Source organism: Mustela nigripes, chromosome 5, assembly GCF_022355385.1.
Source record: "Mustela nigripes isolate SB6536 chromosome 5, MUSNIG.SB6536, whole genome shotgun sequence".
In the NCBI taxonomy this organism is placed as follows: Eukaryota; Metazoa; Chordata; class Mammalia; order Carnivora; family Mustelidae; genus Mustela; species Mustela nigripes.
In genome coordinates this window covers 44,693,795-44,710,847 of record NC_081561.1, presented here as the reverse complement: position 1 = coordinate 44,710,847, position 17,053 = coordinate 44,693,795, and the positions used below count along the sequence as shown (strand labels likewise).

The 17,053-nt window shown below is 35.0% G+C and overlaps 1 pseudogene; it reads left to right on the top strand.

The window, feature by feature from the left end:
- The first annotated feature begins 8,438 nt into the window (after positions 1-8,438).
- On the top strand, positions 8,439-10,157 carry LOC132018617 (tigger transposable element-derived protein 1-like; annotated as a pseudogene).
- The last annotated feature ends 6,896 nt before the right edge of the window (positions 10,158-17,053 follow it).

Here is a 17,053-nt window from a genome sequence, read left to right as displayed (position 1 = left end):
AGCTGAACCATTTTATATTTGCAATCTGCTAAAGTTGGAGAGGAAAAAAATGCTATTGTTATGGTTTTTGAATTTCAAAAGAAATTAGCTTTAGAATCTGAGGCCAAATATGGAGGACAAGGGTAAGGATCTAGAAAAGTTAATCAGAGTCTGGCAGAATGCAGCATACAACATAACGCAATTTCTTTGGACAGGCAAAGATGATCAAGGCCTTTTTCAAGCAAGGAAGGAAAAGATTTTGAGAGAACAGCAAGGAAGGAAAAGATTTTGAAAGAATCTGAGCAGAATCAAGATGTTTCTTAGGTCCTTGCCAGGGAGCCCACTGTCTTCATCTGCAAGCCATAGAGAATAGGATCCCTGAGGAAATGAAGGCCACTGGATCTAAAGAAAATCTTGAATCTACTAGGAAGTTTATATAGAAGAAAATCTCCTCTTAGTAATTTCAAATATTATCTCCGGCAGTCATGACTTTAGACTTAGCTGTGTATGATGTTTCCCCATGAGATTGTAAACCTTTGCACAATGTACATAGGCCCATGGCAGGCCCTCTGTATATATGATCCATAAATATTTATTGAATGAACAGGTAAACCTTACAATCTAGCTTTTCTTCACTTTTGTGGTGATGCAACTGGTAGAATTAAAACATAGCATGGTTTTCAGGGAGGTACAAAAGTCCAAGTTTGTCAATAACATAATACGTTAGGTTCAACTTACGTTTAAGAATACTATCTGAGGGTTGCTGGGGGGAGGGGGGTTAGGAGAAGGGGGTGGGATTATGGACATTGGGGAGGGTATGTGCTTTGGTGAGTGCTGTGAAGTGTGTAAACCTGGTGATTCACAGACCTGTACCCCTGGGGATAAAAATATATGTTTATAAAAAATAAAAAATTTTAAAAAAGAATACTATCCATTACCATTTTTAAATACACTCTTTTTTTTAAATGTGATTATCACATTAGCTCCAAAACGATTTATATCATGTAATTTTACCAATAAACCCCAAAATCAGTTTTCAAATTAAATCAGATTTTCCATTCTAATATACTCTTTCAGTAAGTTCAAAGGAATTGACAGAGAATCAATTCTGGTAAATACGTCAATTCAATTCAGTTTGGTTAGAAGTCAATTCCTTTACGTCCTCTTAGAGTTAAGCTATATTCTCTGATATCTCATATACTCTGTGGTCTTTGAGGGCTCTATGTTTCTGCATTGGTATGGAAGTAGAGAGACACTTGTAAAAATGTCTTAATCGTTGTTGAGGTTGGTGCTTTCATGTTTATCCTTATTTTAAGCCAGTGTGGATTCTAGTGAAGAATGAAAGAATTGACTGTTCGGGTCTTTTTAGCTCTACAATTGTGTATAGACTCACCCTGAGTTATTGATTTGTCCACTCAGCTACCACCATTCTCTTCACAAAGACATTATTAATGCTGCCCAGCACTGGAGCTGAAGAACTTCAAAGGTCAGTGGAGAAACACAGCATTCTTTTTGCTAAGTGTCTGCTGAAACAGATATGCTTTGCCCTCCTTTCTTGGATCTTTTTGTAATTAGTCATGACATTATTTTCTTTTTTTAGTATAAACTCATCAATACTCCCAGAAGCTGTGAATAAATTCTTATTCATCTAGGTATATTAAATACTCCATACTAAATACCATGAAACAGAGTTAGCATTGCACTTGCTTTGAAGAAAAAAAGAAAGTGGAAGAAGCCTTATTTAAGAAAACATATATAGTTATTTTCTAATGCAATCGAACTAAATATAATTTCAACCAGAAACAATATTGGGTACAAATCTGTTTTGAAAGCACAAATTCTAAATATTTATGCTTGTTTTATATCACAGGAAATAGCAGTTACACATTTAGAAACAGTTCTTAGTTTTCCACATTAGTACTTTCAAAAATATTTGTGTTCATGTAGCTTCTTGTGTATATTACCACTGGATTATCATTCATTTGCTCATTTACTTCATAATCTGGTTGCAAATCTCTGAGACATGGAAAAGGAATAAAATAATTGTTCACTTCGAAGAACAGTTTTTAAATCTATGTTAAGCATATATTTAATATATTACTAAAACTACATTAACATATTGTTTATGTCAAAATTGGTTATATCTTAAATATACATGTATATAGTCATTCTCACTTAAATAGTAATATGGAAAAACCTATTGCCTATGACACCTTCTTTTTAATGTTTCATGAGAGAGACTTACAAATTATTCTGTAAGGATCTTTGTTTGTTTGCTGTTGGGTTTGATTTAGGTTTTAACTTTCTGGTATGAAAGAATTGGATTCTTTGTCTTACCAATTTATAAACCAAAAAGACAAACCTTCATAGGAGTCATAGGAGATTTGATAAACTCTTCCTTGAAGTAATAAAAAAGACTGATCCCGTAGTTAATGGCTATATAATGGAGAATGTTTTCTCCCAAAGAGTGAAAATGTTTACCATTTTATTTCTAATGATCAAAATTATATTTAATTTAGTTGTATTTGTTTAACAAATACTTTGTGTATATAGTCTGGTTAAAAATTTATTAAATTGGTTTAAAGATTCTGGCTGTCTACTGAGAGTTGACAGAACACAGAACTTATTTTTACTACTATAAGATGTCATAAATATCAATGAGGATAATATATTTCATTGACATTAAGCCAGATAAATTTAGCTGATTTCCTTTGTTATTCATCTTCCACACATTCCATGTTTTTCTAATATTTTCTATGGAGCTCTCAGTAAAAAATAAAGTGTTGCCAACTTTAATTCCATAATGATTTAAGTTTCTATAAATGAAACAATAGCCATTGATTTAATTTTAACTACTGTAGTTGAGTTTCAAAGTTCCTTGACATTTGGGTTACCTAATTTTTCTGACATGTTTATGGGTAAACTTGATTAGTATCTTTCTAAAAAGTTCTTGTGATCCTGAAAAGAGATACCTTTTCAGGTCGCCTATTATTTGTTATCTATTTCTATTCAACTCATTGCCTTTTGAGAAGTCGGAGTTACAGTAGCTTTAGAGGCAGACTAAGAAGTGAGAATTGTTGTAGAATCATTTCCACAGACTTGGTGCTTATTAAATTTCTAAGCAGAAATCAGATGAATGTTGAGTAATGGTTAAATGAGGTATCCCTTCCCTTTCATGATTCTATTTCTGCCTCCAGCTTTCTAATGACTGTAAGTCATGACCATAGACTGTGGTTTGGAATTTTGAGAGAGCAAAATTCACAGCCTTTGAAAGAATTAAGCACCAAATCAAGTCACTTTTACTTTGAAGAAAATTTCCTATTACCTACACTTTTTCTTTTTCTTTTTCTTTTTTTTTTTTTAAAGATTTTTATTTATTTGTTATATATATAGAGAGAGATACAGAGCGCAAGCACAGGCAGACAGAGAAGCAGGCAGAGGCAGAGGGAGAAGCAGGCTCCCTGCCAAGCAAGGAGCCCTATGTGGGACTCGATCCCAGGACGCTGGGATCATGACCTGAGCCGAAGGCAGCCGCTTAACCAACTGAGCCACCCAGGCTTCCCTACCTACACTTTTTCTAAGGTTGGCCTTACCCATTAGCTCCCCTGAGCTGCCAGGTGGATTTGTGCATCGTGGGAGAAATGCAGCAGCCAAGGGTTGAGGCCCATTCTGCTAAAAGATTTAGGCAAATCAGTAGCAACTTCTAAGAGACAATTAAGACTGGTTAAATGTATTGCATTAGATTTACACCTAATGGTTCAAGACACAAATTTTGACCTGTAATACACAAAAATTTTGGACACGAGAGCTAATTTGGGTTAAGCATTTTATACTGTTTTAGTCATAAATAGTCATTCAGAGTGTCAGACTCTCTGCTAATTATGAAAAATTTCAAAAGATATTTTTCCATCCCTGAGAAAGTTCTATTATGATTTAAGAGTCCCCCAAATAAGCCACTTAGAGAAGCCCCATTAAAAAAAATCATTTGAAATATTTCAACTTCCTTACATAACTTATACATTTGACCTATTATTCTATCTTCTATTGCACATTGCATAAATCTGGAGATATGCTTTACAAGTTGTAAAAGAGTAACCACAGGAACAAGGATTGTGAAACTTTTAGGCTTTCTTAAAGACAGCAAGATTATCTTGCTGTGTTCTCAGGTGTTTTCTCACATATTTTAAAAAAGGAAAGTGATTAATTCCCAAGACTTTTTTTAAATGGCATTTGTTCTTTAAACATATTTTTGTTCATTTGAATAACTGAATTTATTTTGATGGGAAAATGCAGTTAGTAAGATGGAATTAAGTGGTATTTCAATGCATAAAAATAGAATACACAGTGCTTTATTTGTTTTGGTTTTGTCTTTTATATCTCTGCTTCTACACTTATTATGTTACCAATAGCAGTGTATCTTTTACATAAATCCTAAGGTGATCTTGCAAACATCATTTCTTCCTTCCTCTCTTTAAAAAAAAAAAAAAAAAATTTAACCTGTGTTTTGATTACGCCAGGTCAATCATGAATCTTTGGCAATTTTTTTTTCAGAAAGCCAGACTCAAGCCAATGGTATGTAGCATTCTCCTAGAGATTGTTAATGGTTTGGAGAGAATATAGGGATCAGACTCAAGATGAGGACTTAGTATTCTGTACTTAGAAGAGAGTTTCCATTTCCTACCATCAGTGAACAGGATACATGCTCAGTGCGTGCTGGCAGCCATCTACTGATCAAGACAAAGCCTAAATCAAGACCAAAGGAAAGAAATACTGAGTGGCAGAGAAATGAAATCAGAGCCCTAATGGTATGAGGCCAGGATCCTGTCCTACCTCTAGATTTCCTTCTCTGTGTTATGGATAAGAAACACTACTACATTCCGGGTTTCTTTATCCTGTAGTCTAAAACATCTTAAATTACACAGCTTCTTAAGTAATCGTTAAGTAAATTGTAGTATATTTTTAATGTTGAAAATTACAGTCATTGGGGTGCCTGCATAGCTCAGTGGGTTAAGCCTCTGCCTTCAGCTCAGGTCATGGTCTCGGGGTCCTGGGATCGAGCCCTGTATCAGGGTCTCTGCTCAGCAGGGAACCTGCTTCCCCGCACCCCTGCCTGCCTCTGCCTACCTGTGATCTCTCTCTCTCTCTGTCAAAAAGTAAATAAAATCATTAAAAAGAAAAAAGAAAAGAAAGTTATAGTTATTGGTTCATCCATTTATTTTAATATTACAGATGGCTTCTATGTTAAGCAGGTAAAACAAAAACAACCTATTTCATTTCTCCAGTGCCATCAGTAGTCTGAGAAATTCAGACGAGTCACATATAAAACGTACAAATGGCCCCAAATTCTCACTGACTCTATCATAGCACAGAAGATTCTGACAGTAGGTCTTTACTCACTGAAGATGGATGTCTGTGTGGTATTAATAGCTCCTTCTGGACTTGACAGTTTGCTCCTGGATCATCTCTAAGTCTCTTAAGAAGGCTTAAGAAAAGAGCCAGTCATGCAATGGATACTAAGAAGGTGCCTTGGACCTCAAGAAAGTATGCACAGAAGATTTCCCCTTAACCTCAGGACTTCAAAGTGCTCAGCTTCTCCACTTCTGCTCCTGTTTATCTTTCAATTACACACCTGACCCTCACTGATTCAAAACCCAATTTTAGTACATCAGAAATGTCAGTATAGTTTTCATTATTCTATTTCTTTGAAAGACCTACTTCTATTAGCAAGAGTTAAGAAGCTCAGCTGCTAGATTTTGTTTTGAAAACAAGTGAACAATGCACTAAAATTAGACTATCTTTATGACCAAGTCTCACGAAATTATACCAAATGTGCTCTAATACACTTTTTCACAAATATACATTGATGCCCAAATATATATGCTATCAAAATTTAAACACTTTCAACACAAATCTTACTTTCTTCTTTTACCAAGAAAATATCTTAATGATTTTCAGCAATTCCTCAGTAAAAACAGGCTAACAAATTTATCTTTCTTCATAGGAAAAAAAAAAATCATAAAAGGAGTTTTAAGCAATCTTGCATGTAAAAAGTATTTATTGAATACTCCATAGTCACAGAAATTTTAAGTGTTCGGGTAGACACGTGGAGGTACAGATGAATCAGACATGAATCTTGCATTCAAGTGACTCAGATGGACTATTAGAAAGTTAAGACAAATGAAAAAAGGTTTTGATTTTAAATGAAAATTACCATCACCAAAAGAGAAGTATAGAAAAAGTAGAAGACGACAAGTGGAGAGAAAAAGCATTTGCAGCTTGGAAAAGCATTAAACTTATTAGATGATATTTTGATTAATTTTATTTTATCTTTTAGAAAAAGGCAAAGAGGTGTGCCTGGGTGGCTCAGTGGGTTAGGCCACTGTCTTCAGCTTGAGTCATTATCTCAGGGTCCTGGGATAGAGCCCTGCATCAGGCTCTCTGCTCTGCAAGGAGACTGCTTCCCCCACTTCCTCTGCTTGCCTCTCTACCTACTTGTGATCTCTCTCTCTGTCAAATAAATTTAAAAAATCTTTTTAAAAAAGAGAGAGAGAAGAAAAGAAAAAGGCAAAGTCACTCTCTTTGTGTAAGGCAAAAAGAAAAAAAAATTAAGAATGATTTTTTTGAAAGGCTGGGAGTCATACAGGTGTTTGCTTTATTTAGTCATTCATTCATTTAATTATTCATTATTCATTTCCTTTTATATGTTTAAGCCATTTTTAAAGTAATCTTTAATTCTCAAAATGGGGCTCAAACTCACAACCCTAAGATCAAGAGTCAGATGCTGTACTGACTGAGCCATCCAGGTGCCCCAAGGGTGATTTATTTTTAAGATGGGCAAATATTAATTGCTAAAGTGATGGGTCAGAAATTGAATTTTTGGATTATTATTTAACCTAATGATATCTTAAAATACTATTTCTACTTCTTTGTCTTAAGAATGTCTTATATTCAAAAACTTCTGCTAAAAATAGGAAATTCCTGGGGTGCCTGGGTGGCTCAGTGGGTTAAAGCCTCTGCCTTTGGCTCAGGTCATGATCCCCAGATCCTGGGATGGAGCCCCACATCGGGATCTCTGCTCAGCGGGGAGCCTGTCCCCCCGCCCCGCCCACCTGCCTCTCTGCATACTTGTGATCTCTGTCTGTCAAATAAATAAATGAAATCTTTTTAAAAAAATGATAAATTTCTGGTAAAATCGAGTACCCTAGAATGTCAGCCATTATCTAACTGGATCTCTTAGAAACATCTTTGAATATATTTTAGCTTATGAAAACTGAGGGCAGAAGACATCTTTAAACTGCTGATAAAAATTGTCAACACAGAATTCTATATCCCATAAAACCCAACTTTTAAGAATGAAGAAAAATAAGCATTTTCAGGTTTTAAAAAAGTGTGCAATTTCCACCAGGAGACATGTACTACAACAAAGGCTAAGTAGACAAAAAGAATATATTATCAGGTAGAAACTCAAATCTTTAAGAAAATCTGAAGAACATTAAAAATAAAATATTGTGGGTAAATTTAAAAGACTATTACTCCTTTTAAATTAATTAAATAAATGTAACTTTAAAATTATAATATTGTTTTGTGAGGTGTATCACTTATGTAACTCTAATATGATAACTCTTATGTAACTCTCCATAGGATAAGAAGTGGGTCAAATGGACCTATACAGTAATGAGATTTCTATGTTTAATCTGAAGTGGTACAATATTAACTCTATGTATACTGTGAGATTTTAAGGATAAACATTCCCACAGCTAATGCTAAAAAAATGTGAAGTGGCATAGGTGAAAACAATAGATAAGTTAAAACAAACTTTGGATACACATTCAATAATTCTAAATGGAGGAAAAAATGAAAAGAGCAAAATAACACCAAGAGCAACAAAAAGAAAAATAGAGAAGACAAAAAACAAAATAGTAAAACTGTAGACCTATATACAATCAAATCAATACTTAAGTGCTAATTGACTAAGAGGTCCAATTAAAATCCACAGATTATAAAAATGGATTTAAACAAACAAACATGAAACCCAACTCTGCTGCCTTCAGAACTTACATTAAATAAATGCATATTTCATTTTATTGTGCCTTGCTTTATTGTGCTTTTCAGGAAATGAAAGTTTATGGCAACCCTGCCTTGAGCAAGTCTATCATTTTTCCATCAACCCTTGCTCACTTCATGCTTCTGTGTCCCATTTTGGTAATTCTCACAATATTCCAAACTTTTTCACTATTGTTATATTTGTCAAGGTGACCTGTAATCAGTGATCCTTGATTTACTATGATAATTATTTTGGGTGCCATGACCTGTGCCCATAGAAGACAGTGGACCTAATACAGATGTGTGTTCTGATTCCTCCACCAGGTGGTCATTCTCCCATTTCTCTCTCTCTCCTCAGGTCTCCCTATTTCCTGAGACAAAACAATTTTGAAATTAGGTCAATCAATAACCCCACAATGTTCTCTAAGTATTCAAGTGAAAGGAAGAGCTTCATGTATCTCACTTTCAATTTAATGTTAGAAATGATTAAGTTTGGTGAGGAAGGCATGTTGAAAGCCAAGACAGGCCAAAAGTTAGGCCTCTTATATCAGTTAAGTTCTGAATGCAAAGGAAAAGTTTTAAAGAAAATTAAAAGTTCTACTCCAGGGAATACATGAATGATAAGAAAGTGAAATAAATGCATTGCTAATATGGAAAATGCTGTAGTGGTCTGAATAGAAGATCAAACCAGTCGCGGCATTCCCTTAAGCCAAAGTCTAAACCAGAGCGAGGCTAGAATTCTCTTCAATTCTGTGAAGGCTGAGAGAGGTGAGGAAACTGAAGAAAAATTTGAAGCTGGCAGAGGTTGGTTCATGAGGTTGAGGGAAAGAGGACATCTCCATACAATTAAAGTACAAGGTGAAGCAGCTGGTGCTGAGGTAGAAGCTGCAGGAAGTCATCTGGAAGACCTCGCTGAGAGAATTAGTACAAGTGCCTATGCCAAATGACAGATTTTCAATGTAGATAAAATGTAGATGCCATCTAGGACTTTTATAGCTAGAGAGAAGTCAAAGCCTGGCTTCAGACCTTCTGAGAAGCTGACTGTCTCATTAGGGGCTAATGCAACTGATGACTTCAAAGTTGAAACTAGTGCTCATTTACCATTCTGAAAATCCTAGGGCCTTTGGGAAGTATGCTGAATCTACTCTGCCTGCGCTCCATAAATGAAACAATAAAGCCCAGATGACAGCACATCTGTTTGTAACATGGTTTATTGAATATTTAAGCCCACTGTTGAGACCTACTGCTCAGAAAAAAAAAGATTTCTTTTAAAATATGACTGCTCATGGAGAATGCACCTGGTTACCCAAGAGCTCTGATGGAGATGCCCAACCAGATTAATGTTGTTTTCATGCTTGCTAACACAGCATCCACTCTGCACCCATTAGATCAAGGAGTAATTTCAGCTTCTAAGTTTTATTATATATAAAATATATTTTATAAAGCTCCAGCTGCCATAGACAGTGATTCTTCTGATGGATCTGGGAAAAGTACATTGAAAACCTTCTGGACAGGATTCACCATTCTAGATGCCATTAGAAACATCTGTGACTCATGCAGAGAAGTCAAAATATCAACATTAATGGGACTTTGGAAGAAGTTGAATCCAAACCTCATGGAGGACTTTGAGGGGTTTAAGACTTCAGTGGAGGAAGTAACTGTAGAAATGGTGACACAGCAAGAGAACAGAAGGGAAGCCTGAAGATGGGACTGAGTTGCTGCAATCTTGTGATAAAACTTGAATTAATGAGGAGTTGCTTCTTATGGATGAGCACAGAAAATGGATTCTTGAGATAGAAACTACTCCTAGCAAAGATGCTGCAAAGATTGTTGAAATGACAACGAAGGATTTAGACCGTTACCTAAACTTAATTCATAAAGCAGCAGCAGAGTTTGAGATGACTGAGAGTTTGAGTTTGAGACCACTTTTGAAAAAACTTCTACTTTGGCTAAAATGCTATCAAACAGCATTGCATACTACAGAAAATTCACCAGAGGAAGAGTCAAATGATGTGCAAGCTTCATTGCTGTCTTATTTTAAGAAGTTGCCACAGCCACCCCCACTTTCAGCAACCACCATCGTGATCACTCAGCAGCCATCAAACTCCCAGGCAATACCCTCTGCAAGCAGATGATGATCAGCATTTTTTTAGTCATAAAGTATTTTAACTAGGTATATAAATTTTTTTAGACATAATGCTATTAAACACTTAATAGACTGCAACAAAATATAACTTTTTATGTACTGAGAGACCAAAAATTCTTGTGATTTGTTTTATTGTGATATTCACTTTATTGTGCTCTGGAACTGAACTCCTGATATCTCTGAGTTATGTCTGTATTAAGAAACAAATCAGTTGAAAGTAAGTACATGGAAAATAGATGTCCCAAGAAAACAGTCAATACAGAATAGTTGTAGTAGCTATATTAATAGAGTAACTTCAGGACATAGAGTATAACCAGAAAGTAGAAGGTGTATTTCACAGTGGTTAAAGTTTTAGTAAATTAGAAGAATCTAAAATACATAAATATTTACACTTCCAAATAGAGAAAATCTACTACGTGAAGAATCAAATCAAGCACTTTTGATATTTTTCAGAATTCAAAATTCTTTAATCCCTTTCTCTACATATTTCACTTTTATTAAGATAAAGTTTTGAAATATTTGTGTTAATATACTAAAATCATGTGGGTGAGATTTTAAAATTCCTTCATATTAAAAATCAGCCAGGTAAATTAAATAATGTTGCTAATAATCTAACTAAATCCTTAGCCATAAAGATATTTTAAAGAAAGGATTATGTAACTCCCAAATACTCTTTCACTTTGAAAAGGTTTCTAGGATTTTTTTTTTCTTTTAGCATTTCAAATTCTCCACCTATTTGTGAAAGAGGTTAGTTAGAGTCTTAGAACCTAGACTTGTTATCAAATCCTTCTTTTTGACAACATTCTCAGGTTATTGAATACTTAGTATCTTATGGTACAACCAAACCTAAGAGATTGCCCCTCTTAAGGACAAAATGAAAGTTAAGATCAGGTGGTTCAAGGTTTTCTCCACCTTTGACCTTAAATATTTGGTCTTATGGGTATGGTGGAGAATGGCAACAAAATAGTACACTTAAAACACTTTTGTACCAGAATATTTTGTAAAAATGTTACAAAAGCAAAAGCTATTTTAAAAGTTATATAACTTGCTTATTTTTAAATTTTCTTAACAAAGAAGAGAAATCATGAGTACGTCATTGACAGTTCTTTCAGGTTTTTTACTCCTTTTCTGGTAGGAAAAACATCTCCTATTTCTATTTTTAAAAATCATTTATTTCAATGTCATCATATTCTCAGTAATGTGGAGGTACAGCAAACCAGATTTAGATTCACACTCTGAGTATTTACTTACATTAACATTTATACCTGCATAATAGAGATAAACCATTTATGTGAGGAATATATGAAAGATAGTATTGTGAAATACAAATAGGTTAAGTTTAACTTACTTATTTTTTTTACTCTTGCCCCTGAGATATATAATACTGAAATAAATTACTGGAATTATTTTATAATAATGACAAATGTCAAAAACTCAAACATCTGAGATCATCTAACTTTAAACATAAATAGAAGATCTTTTTGTCCAACATGATATACTTTCTGTAAGATACTCTGGATAAAAATTAAATCTGTAGGAAGGATAATTAATAAGTAATTTGAGAAAATTAAAATGGCAATACATATAAGATTTTAATATTTATCTCCTTTAAAAGTTTAATTGACACATTTATAAATAACTTACTGAATATTGTTACATACAGCATTTGACTTTGGATTCAAAATTTAATATTTGTGAAATATAGAATATATATACCAATTTTACATGCATGCAGACCTTGGTTTCTTTGAAATTTATATAGCTTAATAAAGAACAAGAAGTACATTTTACTACATAATACATGTTCATTCATTTCTTTTAATGAATAAAATTGCACATTTTCTTATTTTATACATAGTTATTTGTATTTTGTGTATAATCTGTAAACTTGACTATATTACCTTTATATGAAAATTCATCCAAATGATAAACATAACTTTTAAAATGATTGTAAAAATTTTCCATTGTTAAGTGTCTTATTTTGCAGAATCTTTTTGATTCTCCTAATTGGTTTTTTAAATTCCCCTAATTAGTTTGATCAGATTTCATATCTCATTTTCTTGCTTAGTCAATCAATTCTGTTTTAAATAAGTTGGTCCAAAACAAAAATTGAAAGAATTTGCAAACACCAAACCAGCCCTACAGGAAATATTGAAAGGGGTCCTCTAAGCAAAGAGACAGCCTAAAAGGCTCTTTCTCTCTCAGAAAGGAACAGAGACAATATACAGTAACAGTCACCTTACAGGCAATACAATGGCACTAAATTCATATCTCTCAATGGTTACCCTGATCTTAATGGGTTAAATGCCCCAATCAAAAGACACAGGGTATCAGAATGGATAAAAAAAACAAAACCCATCTATATGTTGCCTACAAGAAACTCATTTCATACCTGAAGACACCTCCAGATTTAAAGTGAGGGGGTGGAAAACAATTTACCATGCAGGGGTGGCAATCCTTATATCAGATCAATTAGATTTTAAGGCAAAGACTATAATAAGAAATGAGGAAGGAAACTATATCATACTCAAGGGATCTGTCCAACAAGAAGATCTAACAATTGTAAATATCTATGCCCTTAATGTGGGAGCAGCCAACTATATAAACCAATAAATAACAAAATCAAAGAAACACATCAACAATAATACAATAATAGTAGGGGACTTTAACACTCCCCTCACTGAAATGAACAGATCATCCAAGCAAAAGATCCACAAGGAAATAAAGGCCTTAAATGACACACTGGACCAGATAGACATCACAGATATATTCAGAACTTTACATCCCAAAGCAACAGAATACACATTCTTCTCTGGGTGCACATGGAACATTCTCCAGAATAGATCACATCCTCAGTCCTAAATCAGGTCTCAACCAGTATCAAAAGATTGGGATCATTCCCTGCATATTTTTAGACCACAATGCTCTAAAGCTACAACTCAATCACAAGAGGAAATTTGGAAAGAACCCAAATACATGGAGACTAAACAGCTCCTTCTAAAGAATAAATGGGTCAACCAGGAAATTAAAGAAGAATTGAAAAAACTCATGTAAACAAATGATAATGAAAACACGATTCAAAATCTGTGGGACACAGCAAAGGCAGTCCTGAGAGGAAAATATATAGCAGTACAAGCCTTTCTCAAGAAACAAGAAAGGTCTCAAATACACAACCTAACCCTACACCTAAAGGAGCTGGAGAAAGAACAAGAAAGAAACCCTAAAGCCAGCAGGAGAAGAGAAATCATAAAGATCAGAGCAGAAATCAATGAAATAGAAACGAAAAAACAATAGAACAAATCAACGAAACTAGGAGCTGGTTCATTGAAACAATTAGTAAGATTGACAAACCTCTGGCCCGACTTATCAAAAAGTAAAGAGAAAGGACCCAAACAAATAAAATCATGAAAGAGGAGAGATCACAACTAACACCAAAGAAATGCAAACAATTATAAGAACATACTATGAGCAACTCTACGCCAATAAATTTAACAATCTAGAAGAAATGGATGAATTCCTAGATACATATAGAACTACCACAACTGAACCAAGAAGAAATAGAAAACCTGAACAGACCCATAACCAGTAAGGATATTGAAACAGTCATCAAAAATCTCCAAACAAACAAAAGCCGAGGGCCAGACAGCTTCCCAGGGGAATTCTACCAAACATTTAAAGAAAAACTAATGCCTATTCTCCTGAAACTGTTCCAAAAAATAGAAATGGAAGGAAAATTTCCAAACTCATTTTATGAGGCCAGCATCACTTTGATCCCAAAACCAGACAAGGATCCCATCAAAAAAGAGAACTACAGACCAATATCCTTGATGAACACAGATGCAAAAATCCTCACCAAAATACTAGCCAATAGGATTCAACAGTACATTAAAAGGATTAGTTACCACGACCAAGTGGGATTTATATCAGGGCTGCAAGTTTGGCTCAACATCTGCAAATCAATCAATGTGATACAACACATTAATAAAAGAAAGAACAAGAACCATATGATACTCTCAATAGATGCTGAAAAAGCATTTGACAAAGTACAGCATCCCTTCCTGATATAAACTCTTCAAAGTGTAGGGATAGAGGGCACATACCTCAATATTATCAAAGCCATCTATGAAAAACCCACCGCAAATAGCATTCTCAATGGAGAAAACTGAAAGCTTTTCCACTAAGGTCAAGAACATGGCAGGGATGTCCATTATCACCACTGCTATTCAACATAGTACTAGAAGTCCTAGCCTCAGCAAACAGACAACAAAAGTAAATTAAGGGCATCCAAATCGGCAAAGAAGAAGATGTTCGCAAAGATCTCTTCGCAGATGTTATGATACTATATGTGGAAAACCCAAAAGACTCCACTCCAAAACTGCTAGAACTTGTACAGGAATTCAGTAAAGTGTCAGGATATAAAATCAATGCACAAAAATCAGTTGCATTTCTCTACACCAACAAGACAGAAGAAAGAGAAATTAAGGAGTCCATCCCATTTACAATTGCACCCAAAACCATAAGATACCTAGGAATAAACCTAACCAAAGAGGCACAGAATCTATACTCAGAAAACTATAAAGTACTCATGAAAGAAATCGAGGAAGACACAAAGAAATGGAAAAATGTTCCATGCTCCTGGGTTGGAAGAATAAATATTGTGAAAATGTCTATGCTACCTAAAGCAATCTACACATTTAATGCAATTCCTATCAAAGTACCATCCATTTTTTTCCAAAGAAATGGAACAAATAATTCTAAAATTTATATGGAACCAGAAAAGACCTCGAATAGCCAAAGGGATATTGAAAAAGAAATCCAAAGTTGGTGGCATCACAATTCCAGACTTCAAGCTCTATTACAAAGCTGTCATCATCAAGACAGCATGGTACTGGCACAAAAACAGACACATAGATCAATGGAACAGAATAGAAAGCCCAGAAATAGACCCTCAACTCTATGGTCAACTAATCTTTGACAAAGCAGGAAGGAATGTCCAATAGAAAAAAGAGAGCCTCTTCAATAAATGGTGCTGGGAAAATTGGACAGCCACATGCAGAAAAATGAAATTGGGCCATTTCCTTACACCACACATGAAAATAGACTCGAAATGGATGAAGGACCTCAATGTGAGAAAGGAAACCATCAAAATTCTTGAGGAGAACACAGGCAGCAACCTTGTCGACCTCAGCTGCAGCAACATCTTCCTAGGAACATCACCAAAGGCAAGGGAAGCAAGAGCGAAAATGAACTATTGGGATTTCATCAAGATCAAAAGCTTTTGCACAGCAAAGGAAACAGTTAATAAAACCAAAAGACAACTGACAGAATGGGAGAAGATATTTGCAAACGACATATCAGAGAAAGGGCTAGTTTCCAAAATCTATAAAGAACTTATCAAACTCAACACCCAAAGAACAAATAATCCAATCAAGAAATGGGCAGAAGACATGAACAGATATTTCTGCAAAGATGACATCCAGATGGCCAACAGCCACATGAAAAAGTGTTCCACATCACTCGGCATCAGGGAAATACAAATCAAAACCTCAATGAGATATTACCTCACAGCAGTCAGAATGGCTAAAACTAACAAGTCAGGAAATGACAGATGCTGGCGAGGATGTGGAGAAAGGGGAACCCTTCTACACTGTTGGTGGGAATGCAAGCTGGCACAACCACTCTGGAAAACAGCATGGAGGTTCCTCAAAATGTTGAAAATAAAACTACCCTATAACCCAGCAATTGCACTACTGGGTATTTACCCTAAAGATACAAAAGTAGTGATCCGAAGGGACACATGCACCCAAATGTTTATAGCAGCAGTGTCTACAATAGCCAAACTATGGAAAGAACCTAGATGTCCATCAACAGATGAATGGATCAAGAAGATGTGGTATATATACACAATGGAATACTATGCAGCCATCAAAAGAAATGAAATCTTGCCATTTGCGATGATGTGGATGGAACTAGAGGGTATTATGATTAGTGAAATAAGTCAATCAGAGAAAGATAACTATCATATGATCTCCCTGATATGAGGAAGTGGAGATGCAACATGGGGGGTTAAGGGGGTAGGAGAAGAATCAATGAAACAAGATGGGATTGGGAGGGAGACAAACCATAAGTGACTCCTAATCTCACAAAACAAACTAAGGATTGCTGGGGGGAGGAGGGTTGGGAGAGGGGAGTGGGGTTTTGGACATTGGGGAGGGTATGTGCTATGGTGAGTGCTGTGAAATGTGTAAACCTGGTAATTCACAGACCTGTACTCCTGGGGATAAAAATACATTATATGTTTATTAAAAAAAAAAGATAAATTTTAAAAAATAAATAAATAATAAAATAAAATAATAAATAAATAAATAAATAAATAAATAAGTTGGTCCGTTTTAATCTCTGCTGTAGTGTTATGGAGGAATTCCCTCAAGAACTTATAAGTAAAGGAGGGACACCTTGAGGGCTAAGTCAATTATGCATCTGCCTTCAGCTCAGGTCATGATCCCAGGGTTCTAGGACCAAGTCCTGCATCAGGCTCCTTGCTCAGTGCTTATCAGGCTCCTTGCATCAGGCTCTATGCCTCTCCCACTACCTGCCACACCTCCTGCTTTTGCTCTCTCTCTCTCTGGCAAATAAATAAATAAAAATCTTTTTAAAGAACTTTAAAAAAAAATTTTACTTACTTATTTTTTAAACTTCATTTTATTTTTTCCATGTTCCAAGATTCATTGTTTATGCATCACACCCAATGCCCCATGCAATACATGCCCTCCTTAATACCCATTACCAGGCTCACCCAACCTCTGACCCCTTCTCTCTAAAACCCTCAGTTTTTGCCAGGCTCACCCAACCTCTGACCCCTTCTCTCTAAAACCCTCAGTTTTT